Raw genomic sequence first — 14700 nt, 5'->3', positions numbered from 1 at the left:
AATTCACTTAATTCAAAAAAGTGTCAAAGTTTTCTTGGCTGTTGTGTGTATAGGGCCACAAAAATCAGAAAACTAGTTGCAGCAATTTATTGAACTGTGAAATATTTCTGAATTACTGCCCAGACCCTTTCTTATATCAGACAGGACTGTAGCTTCTTGAATATTATTGAACTCTTTAGAATTTTAAATGGATGTATTTTAACTAGCTGATGCTTAACAGTATCAGAATTTTATTTGTAATAGCAAGCATATTAAATTCTCAAGTCTTTTAAAAGACATTTGGACAGGTACGGAGAAAGGAAGGATTTAGAGGGATATGCCCTACACAGGCAAATGGGTCTAGATCAATTAGGCAACTTGGCCAGCACGGATGAGTTGGGCTGAAGGGCCTGTTTTCCATGCTATATAGCTCTATGACTCTAAGTGACTTCTTTAATCTTATTTTTTAAGAGTGCTGATTTTTCTTTTGCTTTCAGGCAAATTTGGACCATGACAGCTTTATAGATTGTTTCAAATTGTACAGCTGCTAACAAGTCCTGTGCAATGTCTTGTGATGTCACTAATCTGGAAAGGTTGCAGAAAAGATTCACCAGGATGTTACCAGGACTGGATGGCTTGAGTTACAAGGAGGGAGTGGATAGGCTGGGACTTTTTTCCTTATAGTGTAGGAGGCTGAAGGGTCACCTTATAGAGGTATACAAAGTCATGAGGGGCATAGATAGGGTGGATGGTCATAGTCTTTCTTCCCAGAGTAGAGGAGTCTAAAACTAGAAGGCACAGATTTAAGTTGAAAGGGGAAAAATTTAAAGGACACCTGAGGGCCAACTTTTTCACACAAAGTGTGGTGGGTATATGGAATGAGCTGCTAGAACAGTTGGTAGAGGTGGGTACAAATGTTTAAAGGACACTTAAATAGGTTCATGGATAGAAAAGGTTTAGAAGGATACAGGCCAAATGCAGGCAAATAGGACTAGCTCAGGTTGGCATGGACAAGTTGGGCCAAAGGGCCTGCTTCCATACTGTATAACTCTATGACTCTGTCTATGACTCTATGACCTGGTCAGGAGGTAAACGCAGAGTTACCCAGCCATAATCCCCTGCTCCAATCAGCATTATCAGTAGATGACAGAAACAAAAAAACACCTATCATTCTTTGCATTGTGGTAAAATTTCCTGACTGCCTGTGGTCTTGTAAACACTGGGGAAAAATAAATGTTGTTTAATCAGGAATATTGCTGAGGCTTGAACACTATGATGGCAAGCACAGGTCAACAGATTTAAATCTTTGTGCATAGAAAGGAAAGATCTAACGCAAAATGAACATAATCCACAGAATTACAAAATATACGTACTTTGAATACCCCATGTAGAACGATTTACAAGTCTGTAACCAGTTGCCAATGGAAAAGCAAGATTTTGTATTCATGCTCTTAAATCTCTGGATGTCTCAAGATGCCCAGTGTGTTTAACAGAAGCACAGTTACAGTATAATGATGGCATCACATTGTAATCACATGGCACAATATTAGGCTATTCTAAAGCAACAGGTTTTCTGAGTAAATGTCTTATTTTTATATACAGGCTATATCTGAACAACCATTGTTCCATTATAAGAGATCCCTGGGACTAATTCTTAACAGGGCATTGGAGTAATCTCACCTGGCCACTATAGGAGGTAAACAGAAAATAAAAGAATAGCTGGAGTAATTAATGATCGCCTTTCAAAACAAGTGAGAGGCCTGGGAGTCAAATATCAACCTAACGAGCTTCCCAACTGCATCTGCACACTGCCGCTTACTGTCTATTTGTAGAGTGATTACTGTAACAAATAGCCAATGACAGGTGGAACCTTCAGAAGGAGGAGATGATGGAGCACAATATAGCGCTATCTGGGCTGTGATATTTAATAGTGGTACACAGCTTAGGTCACTGCCTTCCTCTAATTGCAGGATCAGATCTCAGCTTATATTGTAATCACTCCTGAACTATGCCTGCTGCTCCAAAGTTTCTTATTCATCCAGCTAAAGATGCATTATTTCCCATGAGAAATACAAATCAAGGATCATAACTCACTTAAAAGTAAGCCATTGCATTTTGAGTTTAATTTCACTTTAATTTAAATCCCTATTTAATGCGCATACACTACGGCTTGGGTGGTAAGTCTAGCACCTCAGTCCGAGAGTCATAGGTTTAGATCTCATTCCACAGTCTTCAACACAATATCCAGTCTGATGCTTCAGGACAATACTAAGGGCATGCTGTACCATTTTATGGATGAGGTTTTATACCACAGCAGAAAATGCTTGGAACACTCAGCAGGTTGGTGAGCACCTGATGAAGGGTGTACAACCTGAAGCATTAACTCTGTTTCTTTCTCCACAGATGCTGCCTGACCTGCTGAGTGTTTCCAGTGTTTTCTGTTTTTATTTCAGACTTCCAGCATTGGTGATGTTTAATAAACCACAGCCTTGTCTGCCTTCTCTGGTAGATCTAAAATCTGGTAGATATCCAGTGGCACTACTTAAAGAAGAAAAGGAGGTATTCCTCCCAATTTGCTGGCCAATATTTATCCCTCAATTAACAATATTGCAGTACTTTGGTCATATATCACACTGCTGACTGCAGTGCTCTTTGATGGAATAATCAGCTGCATTCCAACATAGAGCACAGGCAACACTTCAAGAGCACCTCATTGCCAGTGCAACATTTTGGATGCACTGAAAGCCACTGTGTTAATTCAGTTTCTTTTTACTATTGACTTAGATAATTAAGCTTAGCTGTAAATATGTTTTATATTTTATCATCTGATTGAATGGGAATGTAATTTACCTTGAGGCTAAAGCCAGGTGACAGTCCCATCAACACCAACACTCTTTTACCAGTTGAAGGTAATTTTCCTTTCCACTTATGACATTGGAGAAGGACACACAGAGCTATCTCATTCCTAACTATGTTTCCCTGTAACCTGTCTCCCCATATTCCCATCAATTCTACCACCCACCTACACTAAGGGCAATCTACAATGGCCAATTAAGCTCTCAATCTGCATGTCTATGGGATGTGGGAGGAAACCTGAGCATCCAGAGGGAAGGAGAATGAGCAAACTCCACACAGACAGTGCCAGAGGTCAGGATCGAACCTGGGTCTCTGTAGCTGTGAGGCAGCGGCTCCACTACCTGCGCCACTGTGCCTCATGAAGTGAGATGTCAGTCTTTCTTCGATCATTACTCTCTCCCACTTCATGCTGCTCACCTTGAAGTATTTTAACCCTACCGCCACTCGACCACGGTTAGTTATATCCTGCATTTTCAACTCCAAACACAGCTCAAAAAATCAGATAACACTGCATCAAGCAGATTTCTCCCCTCCCCCACCTTTCTAGCAGCGTGTTAATGCTCTGGTTATAAATTTATTTTCTTCCCTTCCCAATCTAAATAATTTAGTGATTGCCTTGTTGTTGCTGAATGAGGGCTAAGCACAGCTGTGCTAGGGAGTTTCCATCCCATGCACACTCTGTTTGGTAGCTTCAAGCACCTGTCGCTACTGCACCTTGCCAAGGGCTGCCAACTCCCTCCAACAATCCTCAACCAGGGCAGACTTTGAACTGACCACCATTTCATTTCAGACAGCTTGCCAAAGTAACCAGCCTGCCTTCTGCCAAGGGCTCCATGGTCAATGATATATAATCCCCTCATTGTTTTATTTTTATAAGAATGTTCAAAAAATGTGCAATACTCATTCCAATTGCCCACGGAAATGAATATTTAGATATATACAATACTTTTGCATATTGAATGAGGTCATGATGTTTGTAATTTAACATCTGAATAAACTTCACCTATTGTAATTAGCAACCAGAGGAATAAAAAGCCATCTACAAAATTTCTTAACCGTGCCACTGGATAGTTGTGCCAATTATCTTGACACGTAACTCACTAGCAGACAGAGAACTGCGTTAGTTAATACAAATTTGACTCACCCATTGGACAGCAGACAGAAGATAAGCATTAACCAATTTAACACTCGAATCAGCAGTGAACAAAGATCTGCTTTAGCTCCTGTAATCTGGAGATGGAGCCACATTAACTGTTCTGAATCGTGAGTCACCACTAGATAGAGCTGCGTTAACCATGAGTCACTAGCTATAGCTGGTTAACTGCAAGTCACTGCACTGCTTCAACGCGGGAGACTGACAAATTGTATTTTTCCATGTTTGGTTCTTTGTCAGGTTAAGTATAGTGTATGCAGTTCTATAGATCATGATTCAGGTACAAAATATTGATGCACAGCTCAGATATAATAAAGTGATGTGCAAAGAATTGTGAGGAGAGACTTATTAAACCTTACAGCATAGGAATAGGTTCAACTTTCCCTTTATATTCCACGTTTTTGTACACATATAAGGACCGGCTTCAAACTACATTGAAAATAAACCCATTCACACTGCAGATCCTGCCAATAAAACGCCACATATACGTTCACTACAAATTCCCAGCCCCTCGATGCTCCCAGCAGTCCTATAAATAACCACGCGCCGTGAGTTCCAGTCACTGTACACCACACAATGTTAACAAGTCTTACCAGAAGCCAGAGCCGGCTGCGAGCAGACATTCAAAGTGAAACTGGAGGAGGAGAAGGAGGACACTGATTGCACTCAGCGAAAACACCCCTGGTAAGGGTTGGGGATTCAGTATGGGTGTATAATGACCCCCGCCATTTTAAATGCAGACATCTGACATCATTAGATGTAACTAAATTAACGTACGTCTCATGTTCATAACTTCATAGCTGAGCCATGCAACCGGGCTCGGACTTAGCAGCTCTGGGATATAAGAAGTCGATCGTAGTCAAGTATTTCTGTGAGCTGACAAAAATGGAGAAGCTTAATTCTGCCAGCCTTTGACTGCATTTATTCTGTAATTAAGTCATATCACCATTTATCAGCCCCACCCGGGCTTTATTTTGAGCACCTAATCTTCCCTGCTGGTTGATAATTCAGCATTAGCTTGTTGTCGTTTCCCTTCTATGCAAGCCTCAGATGGTACACTCCAGACAGCCAGTGCTTTAATGGCCTTCAGGTCTACTGCTTTTCCTGCAATGGTGCAGCCTGACTGCTGTCATAGCAACAGCAGCTGAGAGCTCATTTAACTCTTGCTTAAACGTGGCCGATTGCACACACTGAAGGAAACACCCGCCGATCTGTAAAATACCAGGCAGTGACTTAATCACATTTGTACCTCACTTGCAAAAGAATCCTCAACACTGAAAACAGCACAATCCACTTTCCACATTCCCTTTAAGAAAGGCACCCAGGCAAAATTTAAGTACAGTCTCACACACTGCACCTAGCTGAATAGGCCACAAACTAATGTGAAGATACAGAAAAAGAAATGTTCAATCCAGAAATGATGATTGGGGGTTGAAGATGCTCTACAAAGGATTCAGATTTATTCTTTGGGAGATGAATGGATGTCAGCTTTGTTTCAGCGATTGCACTCTTGCTTGTGTTTCAGACACTGGACTGCACACACGTGAGAGACACACATCAGAGCAGCCATGAAGGTGTGCCATTTTACAGCTGAGCCCCTGAAGTGGGCACAAAACACCTCAGGGCACTACTCATGGAACATAAAACAGCACAGGAACAGGCCCTATGGCCCACAATATCTGTGCCGAACATGATGCCAAATTAAACTAATTCTCTTCTACCTGTACATGATCCATTTCCCTCCATTCTCTGCATATTCAAGTGTCTATCTAACAGCGTCTTAAATGTCACTATCATATCTGCTTCCACCACTACCTCTAGCAGCCCGTTCCAGGCACCTGCCATTCTCTGTGTAAAACACTTGCCCCGAACATCTCCTTGAAACTTTCCCCCTCTCACCTTAAATGCATGTCCTCTCGTGCTTGACATTTCTACCTTGGGAAAAAGATTCAGACTGTCTACCCTATCTATACCTCTCATAATTTTATTAACTTCTATCAGGTCTTCCCTCAGCCTCCAACACTCCAGAAAAACAACCCGAGTTTGTCCAACCTCTCCTTGTAGTTCATACCCTCTAATCCAGGCAGCATCCTGGTAAACCTCTTCTGCATCCTTTCCAAAGCCTCCATATCCTTTCTGTAATGGGGCCACCAAAAATGCACACAATACTTCCACTTTAGAGCTGCAACATGACTTCCTGACTCTTATACTCAATGCCCAGACCAATGAATGAAAGCAAGCATGCCATACACCTTCGTTCCCACTCTGTCTACTTGCTTGGCCATTTTCAATGAGCTATGGATTTGGAACTCAAGATCCTTCTGTATATCAATGCTGTTAAGGGTCCTGCCATTAACTGTGTACTTTCCTCTTGCATTAGACCTCCCAAAGTGTAACACCTCACACTTGCTCGGACTAAACTGCATCTGCCACTTCTCAGTCCATATCTGTAACTGATCTATATTTTGCCTTATCCTTTGACAGCCCTCTACACTGTCCACAACTTCACAAATCATTGTGTCCTCTGCAAACTTACTAACCCACCCATCTACCTTTTCATCCAAGTCATTCAAGCAGAGGGAGAAACAAACACCCCTTTGAGTGTATACACTCAAAGGAGTGTTTGTTTCTCCCTCTGCTTTTTCCACAGTTATCCCTCAACCAACATCACCAAAACAGATTATCTGGGCAGAGCGCTCTTTGTCAGAACTCACTGGACACAAATTTCCTACTGCAATCCTTCCAAAGGTGCTGTAGTGAATGAAAAGGGATTTGGAACAAAAATGCAAGGTCTTCCTTACTTTTACTTTCCAATGCAAATTAAATCTCCGATAATCAAGCCAAAGGAACTTTGTAGGGAGATAGATGTCAAAACTGCCCACAGGCCAGCTTGATGACTCACCACCATTCTCTTCATATAAGGGTTACAATTAGTTTTCTAAATAGGTAGCATGCATTTAGGAAGGCAAATTATACAGGAGCCATTATTTCAGATGAAATTGAGTACAAGAGTAGAGACGTCTAGCTCCAATTATAAATCACCCTGGTGAGACCACATCTGGAATATTGAGTACAGTTTTGGTCTCCCTACCTACACAAAGGCATACTGGTGATGGATGGGGTGCAGCAAAGGTTCATCGGATTGCTTCTGGAATGACAGGTTTGTCATGTGATGATAGGTTGTGGAGTCTGGGTCTAAAATCCTTCGAGGTTAGAAGAATGAGAGGAGATCCCACTGAGAATTATAATGTCCTTAAGGGGCTCGATCGGGTAGATTTGAAGTTGAATTTTCCCTTACAACAGAAGGAATGCAGCAAATGTTCACCAGATAGTTTATTGGGATGGAAGATTTGTCATGTGAAGAGAGATTACATAGATTAGGCCTGTAATCTTCAAATTGATCGAGAGGTGATCTCATTGATCTACTATTGTGTGGCCAGATGAGTAGAGGCAGGGATGACGTCTCCCCTGGCTGGTATGTGTAGAAGCAGGAATTAAAGTCTCAAAATAATGACCACTTACAACTGAGATAGGAAGAAATTTCTTCACCCAGAGGGCAGTGGATCTATGGAATTTTCTGCCCAAGAGGGCTGCAGAGGTTCAGTCACTGAATGTATTTAAAGAAGAGATAGGAAGAAATTTCTTCACCCAGAGGGCAGTGGATCTATGGAATTTTCTGCCCAAGAGGGCTGCAGAGGTTCAGTCACTGAATGTATTTAAAGAAGAGGTGAACAAATTTTTGGATATTAAGGGTATTGAGGGACATGGGATTAGTGCAGGAAAGTGGTGCTGATGTTAAAGATCACTCACAATCTTACTGAATGTCAAGGGAAGGCATGAATGGGCTGCCCCTTTTATTTCATGCTTAGACTAAATAAAAAGCATCAACACAAGGAATGCATTTTGACTTCATTTTTCACCATGAACTTTGATTATATTTGAATTATTATTTGTAATATTTATCACTTAACCATTGTTCAAGCTACCAATTGGTCTTTCAGGGCCCAACATAATCTAAAGTGTCACACATAACAGTGGCGTTAAATGCGCATTCCACAGGCAACAGGTAGCACAGCGTAGAGCCAGGCTACCTGATCCAAGGTGGCGGGGAGCCAAGCTAAGGTGTTAGTGTCAGGTCAGGCGGGGTCAGGTGCATATTCTTTTAGGGTTGCAAAACAAAATGTCACAGAACTTAGGAAATGGGGTAACATAAAAATTTATGCAATTGCAGGAAGTGGGGATTGGAAGAGCCCTTCCAGTTTGCTCCATACGATCATTACTGATCTTCCAGTCACCCTCACAGCTGATCCCCCAAACCTTTTAATCCACTTTAAGCCCAAAAAAACTACTGATCTCAGCCTTTAATTCAAACTACTGGAAGCCCAAGGCTCCCTGAGAAAGTAAATTCCAAAAGTACATAATCCTCTATGAAGAAATGCCTCCTCATGTCCAGCAAACCCCTGACTCAATCTTCAAGTTCACCAATGACACCACAGTTATTGGCCAGATCAACAACAATGATGAGATGGAGCACAGGAAAGAGATTGTGAACCCTGTGTCATGGTGTCAGAACAACAACCAAACCCATAATGTCAGCAAGACCAAAGAGCTGGTTGTTGACTTATGGAAGCGGGGGTGTGAACACAACACTGACCTCATCAATGGAGGTGTTGTAGAGATGGTCAACAGCTTCAGGTTCCTAGGCATCCATATCACCAGCAACCTTTCCTGGTCCCTCCATACTGATGCGGTGATCAAGAAGGCACATCAGCACACATGTACTTACTTAGGCATCTGAGAAGATTCGGCTTGTCCATGAGGATTCTCTCAAACTTCTACAGATGTGTTGGTGTAAGTATCCTGATGGGTGCCATCTCAGTCTGGTATGACAATTGCTCTGCGCTTGACCGTTGGAACCTGCAGAGAGCAGTAAACACAGCCCAGTCCATCACGGGCTCGTCACTTCCTTCCATCCAGTCCACCTTCACAGTCCATTGCTCCAGGAGGATTAACAATATAGTCAAGGACGCTTGCCACCCTGGCCATTCCCTTTTCTCCCTTCTACCTTCTGAAGAAGATACAGGAACTTGAAAGCCCAGACAACCAGATTCAAGAACAGCTTCTTCCCCACTGCTATCTGACTCCTGAACCATTCACTTTTTCACATCCCCTTCCCGGTGGTGCTGCCAGGTTCTCAAATCATTAATTCTACCTGTTCTGTTATTGTCACTTTAGCATTTCTGTTTGCACTACCTTAGTTTGCACTACTATACTTTGCATCATTCTGTTGCTTTGCGCTTGTCACTGTATTTATTGTTGTATTTATTATTACCATGTATACTCTTTACTCTTGGAGCTTAACAAAACAGCCTACAAGCCTAACAAACCAGTTCCCCCAAAGAATCTTTCACTGATATCACTTCTCTTTCTTCTAAACTCAAATGGCTACTCACCCACCTTGTGAGCCTTAATTTTGTGTTGGTACCTTATCGAATGCCTTTTGTCAATCTAGATATACTGGTCCTTCCTAACCTGCTCTCCTGGTTACTTCTTCAAAAACCCTTACATTTGTCAAACACAGTTTCTCCTTCAAACCACTTTGTCAACTCTGCTCAATTACACTAAGCCTTACTAAGTCTCTTGTTACCACTTCCTTAATAACAGATTCCAGCATTTTCCTGAGAATTGGTACCAGGCTAAAGCCTGGTTTGTTCCTACTTTCTCCCTCCCCCTCTTTCCTGAACAGCAACGTTACTTTTTCCAGCTTCCTATCTACTGGAACCTTTCCCTTAATCTAGGAGATTCTGGATGATCACACCTAATGCATAATCTCCCTCATTTGGAACTTCAGGACGGGGACCATGACGTCCAAAGGTTTTAGCACTAATACTTTTCCTTTAATGATATTAATTACTTTATTCTCTTCATGCTCATTGGAATCTTGGTTTCCCACAATCTGTCTGTTCTGTAGTCAACTGCAAAGAATAAAATATTTCTTAAATGTCTCAACCACTTCCTTAATCCCCATTATAATTTCTCCTAAGACACCCACATTAACTTGCTCTCCTTTCTTTCAAGACATTACAACCTTTTCTTATTTCTTATTAGTTTGCCCTTATATTCAATTTTCTCACTTTTCTGTTTGATTCTGGATATTTATGCCTATTTCTAATGTCTTTCCAAATCTCACTGTTCGCTGACCAACCCTCCTTTCTTGAACAGCCTGTTTTATTCACCTGATAATATCAACCTCTTTGAGCAGCAGCATATGGAACACTTTTCCCATGGGGTTTGTTTCTGAGTCCAGAAGGAATAATCTTCACCTAAACCAGAAAGGCGACTGTTAATCACTTGAGGGGAACATATTCTGATTTCTTAGTTGGCAGGAACCAGAAATGAGTAAATATTTGGGGTAAAAATATTGAATGCATTGGAAAAATAATGAGGTCTGATAAAATGTTCTGATAAAGGAATGATATTTCCAGGCTACATTCACCAGCTAAATTTGACAGAAACACTCCCTAAGCAATAGGACAGTTGCAAATCATAAATAAATCAAAGCCTGATTTACAGCAAGCATTGATCTTCAGATTAAGCAATGACAGGCTTTGGAGGACTCTGGTCTTTCTTGTTTTGCAGCTGTTACAAGTGCCCCAGGTACCTCACAAGTTTACTGATGTCAGCAACTCCCTTAAGTGAGCTGGTCACCTGCTTCTTATGAAAGCTGACTCCCTCTGGCCTCTTGAGCATCCTGCTGACAGCAAGACTGGGTGTGTACCCGCCTCTTATGAGCTGTCTCTGTACTACCACATAGCCATAGCTGTCACAGTCTGAAGCAGGTTACCAATCAAACTAATCCGCATTTCCTTGTCTTACACAAGTGCACACTTTCAGTCTTTTTAAAAGCAGATCAAGTTAATATTGAACAGGATGATATTCAATTCAATTATAAATCTAGAGTGTCTTCCATGTCTCAGTGGTAGCTATCAATTTCACCTTTCAGCAATCGTAGCTCAAGTCATAGCCTGTATACTGAAGCACAGATACACAACACAGTGCTAAGGGAGTGCTGTAATGCTGGAGGAGCTGTCATTCATGTTGCATATCAGACTGGAGCCTCATCTGCCCTCTCCAGATCCCACAGTGATATTCAAAGAAGGGGTGCACGGACAGGTTTTTGACTAAAGCTAATTTCTGCCCATTACTACACTCTCACTAGTGGGATCCCATGTATTATCTCGCCACACGTCTCAAGTAGCATCTGAACTTCTAAAACTTTTAATTGCTTGTGCAGTGCTTTGAACATCCAGAGGTTGCAAAAGAGACTTCAAAAATATCAGTTTGTCTTTCCTTTCCCTGCAGGATGGGTTTTGGAACTTTGGCTGACACCAGATCTGTGAATAACTGAAGTTCTGGATTAGAATGTGACAAGTAGAAATCACCAGGGATCTCCTTAACTGTGTCTCTGTCTAATTACTCAAAGTTCACAGTTTGCTCATATGCAGTCACTGATCAACTAGGATACCTGTCATTTGGAAAAATGAGGAAGAGATTTATCCTGTATCTGATTATCTGCCATCATGTTTCTGAAATCCCAGATTCACCAGGTGATGTTTGCCACATTCTCTTCCAGCTCACCAGAACCCTGTTCCTGTCCTCTCCATCCACTCACAGGGGTTCCAGTTCCCATGCTTCCTTCCAGCTCACCAGAATCAGGTTCCCACACTCCCTCCCAGTCACCAGAACCCCAGTTCCCACACTCCCTTCCCACTCACTAGGCCCCCAGTTCTCTTGACCCCTTCCCACTCACTGGGGCCCCAGTTCTCTCAATCCCTTCCAATTTGGTTGGGTCATGGTTCCCAATGTTCTCTTTAAACTGAGCAGGATTCACTGGGAAATTTATTATAATACTGTGTAATATATAAAAATAGAGTGAATTTCAAATGTGCTGGTGTGACTAACATCCAATAGTCTGGAAAATCTGCTAATTTGGCACCACCAAAGTCCTGAGACTGCTGGATTATTGGAGTTTTCCTGGATTAGAGTAGACCGGTCAGTTCCTCAAGTGATCGCAATCATTCACATGGCTGATCTGTGCTGGATCCCCATGATGACGGGTAAGTTGAACTCGCAAATCCCCCACAAATATTGTCTGAAGTAGCGGGTCTGCAGTTCCCAACTTCTGCTAGTTCTGTGCATGCCAGAGGTTGTGACAGAGCAACATTTAGTTTAGTACACAGAAACCTTCCACAGATCATGAAAACTTTCATGTTCCTTATCTTCAGTGCAACGCATCAAGATTAGATAGTTAAATCATTGCAGCAGTGCCCTCTACTCAAATGGACAAAGCCAAAGTCAGTTTTATGTCAAGTTAAAAAATCTACCAAATCGTGAAACTGATATACACTTTAAGTATTTTAAATGATCAAGTTCTCACCGGAAGGCAAAGTTGGGAGTTGATATGTCTGCACCTTGCAGGATTATAAAGGAAACACATAATGAAAACCTTATCACTCTGTAAAGATGAAAGAGAAGGAGCAGAACACATGACCTGGGTTTGAAGACCAAGTTCAAGTATAATCAGGCTTAATGGTAAATAATCATGGTGGTAATGTTACTGGACTAGTAATCCAGGGGCTCAGGCAGCTGAGGAATTTAAATTCAGTTAATAAATAGCAATGTGAGGCAACTAAAATTAGTAGATGTTGTAAAAGCCGGTTTGACTTATTGTCCATCCAGGTAACAAAGTTTGCTCTGCCTTCCTGGGATGGCCAGACACAACTCAGACCAGACAAGCCCAAATCCTACTGCTGAGACTAGAGCAGGTTATCCAGGCTGACACTCCACTGCAGTACTGAAAGAGTGCTGTACCGTTGGAAGTGCTGTCTTTCCGATGGGAAATTTAACCAAGGCCCCATCTATTGGGTATAAAAGGTTCCACAGCACAGTTTCAGAATAGAACAGAGTCCTCCTGGCTCTTCTTCCAAATGTTTTTCTCCAAAACAGATGATGCTGTCATCACCACCTGCTATCTGTGGGAGCATGCTGCATGCAAATTGGCAACAGTGTTCCCCACATTAAAATATCTGCATTTCAAAAGTATTTCACCAGCTGTTAAACACTTCAGGGCCTTCTGAAGTTCTGAACGATGTTAACAAAGGGCAAACCATTCTAGTTTAGATCTGTTCCATCTTTGCACTTTGAGCTGTCCCAGACACAAACTGGAACCACACTCCACTGACAGAGTCCTCTCATTCATGTGAACAACTGTAGATTTTATTGCTGGCATGACCAGTTAAACACAAACAGGTCTCAACAGACTACCTCCAGATGTAACCAACACCTCAGTTCAACCTGCCAGCAATTAAGCTCTCCAAAACATGGCAGGAGTGCTTTTAAAGCTAATCTGAAGTTTTATCTTGCCCTTTTCTTTTCTCTGAAGAGTTATTCTTAAAACCAAACCAAAATAAAAAATCTGCATTAATATTCACAGCAATCCCAATTTAGTGGTGTAGTAAAAGCTGCCAATAAGATAACAAGTGAATAGTTAAATTCACTCAGTAGTGGCCTCACAGTGTGTATATGTGCATGACATAAGATCAATACCTGAAATGCAGCATAAGCCACTCAATATTTGACCCACATCATCTTCTCTTCCTTGCTCAACAGCACACCCATTGCTTTGCATCCAGCAGATTGTGTGCTGGGTCATTTTCATTAACAAACACCCTTTAATCAAAGGTGAGCCTTTTATTCCGAGCATTTTTTTTGCAATCGCTGGCAAGCCCAGCATTTATTGCCTATCCCTAAATGCCCTTAGTGAGAGAGAGTGGTGAGACTCCTTGTACCTCTAGTGAAGATACTCCCACAGTTCTGTTGGAGGATGGGTTATTCCAGGGTTTAGACTGGCAATATGGTGTACCACTTGGAGAGGAACTTGCTGAATCAGAATCAGGTTTATTAACACTGACATATGTCATGAAATTTGTTGTTTTGTGACAGCAGTGCAGTGCAAGACATAAAGACATAAAAATTACTATAGTTACAAAAATAAATAGTACAAAGAGAAATAATGAGGTAGTGTTCATGGATTCATGGAGCATTCAGAATTCTGATGGTGGAGGGGAAGAAGTTATTCTGAAATGTTGAGTGTGGGTCTTCAAGCTCCTGTACCCCCTCCCCAATGGTAGTAACATGAAGAGGGTAGGTCCTGGGTGGTGAGGGTCCTTAATGATGGATGCCACCTTCTTGAGGCACCACCTCTTGAAGATGTCCTCAATGGCGGGGAGGGTTGTGCCCCTGATGGAGCTGGCTGAGTCTACAACCCTCTGCAGCCTCTTTCGATCCCGCACATTGGAGCCTCCATACCAGGCAGTGATGCAACCAGTCAGAATGCTCTCCACCGTACACCTGTAAACATTTGCAAGAGTCTTTGGTGACATACCAAATCTCTTCAAACTCCTTATGAAGTAAAGCCACTGGAGGGTGGTGTTCCCAGATCCCTGCTGCCCTCATCTTCTTGGTGGTCGTGGTTGTGGGTTTGGGAGATCCTGGGTTAGTAACTGCAGTGTATTCTGCAAATGGAATACCCTGCAGACATTGTGTGTTGGTGGTGGAGGGAATAAATGTGTTCAGGTGGTGGTTGGGGTGCCAGAGAAGAGGGCTGCTCTGTCCTGGATTGTGAAACAAAAACAGACAATGGTGGAAACACT

At 42.1% G+C, this 14700-nt stretch overlaps 1 protein-coding gene across 14 annotated transcripts in view; it reads right to left on the bottom strand.

The window, feature by feature from the left end:
* The window catches only part of LOC127573072 (muscleblind-like protein 3), a 188138-nt gene that overhangs the window by 132470 nt on the left and 40968 nt on the right, over positions 1-14700 (bottom strand). For 9 of the 14 annotated variants that reach the window (XR_007956747.1, XM_052020891.1, XM_052020890.1 and 6 more), the window contains exon 1: positions 4582-5064. The exons of 1 other annotated variant lie outside the window; for it this stretch is intronic. The gene's annotated coding sequence lies outside the window, so the exon portion shown is untranslated. Of the gene's footprint in view, positions 1-3979; positions 4072-4581; positions 5065-14700 lie in introns of those variants that run through there. 4 more of the 14 variants (XM_052020892.1, XM_052020897.1, XM_052020895.1 and 1 more) reach the window with 3 other exon arrangements.

Source organism: Pristis pectinata, chromosome 8 (genome assembly GCF_009764475.1).
Source record: "Pristis pectinata isolate sPriPec2 chromosome 8, sPriPec2.1.pri, whole genome shotgun sequence".
Classification (NCBI taxonomy): domain Eukaryota; kingdom Metazoa; phylum Chordata; class Chondrichthyes; order Rhinopristiformes; family Pristidae; genus Pristis; species Pristis pectinata.
This window is presented reverse-complemented; position numbering and strand designations above follow the sequence as displayed.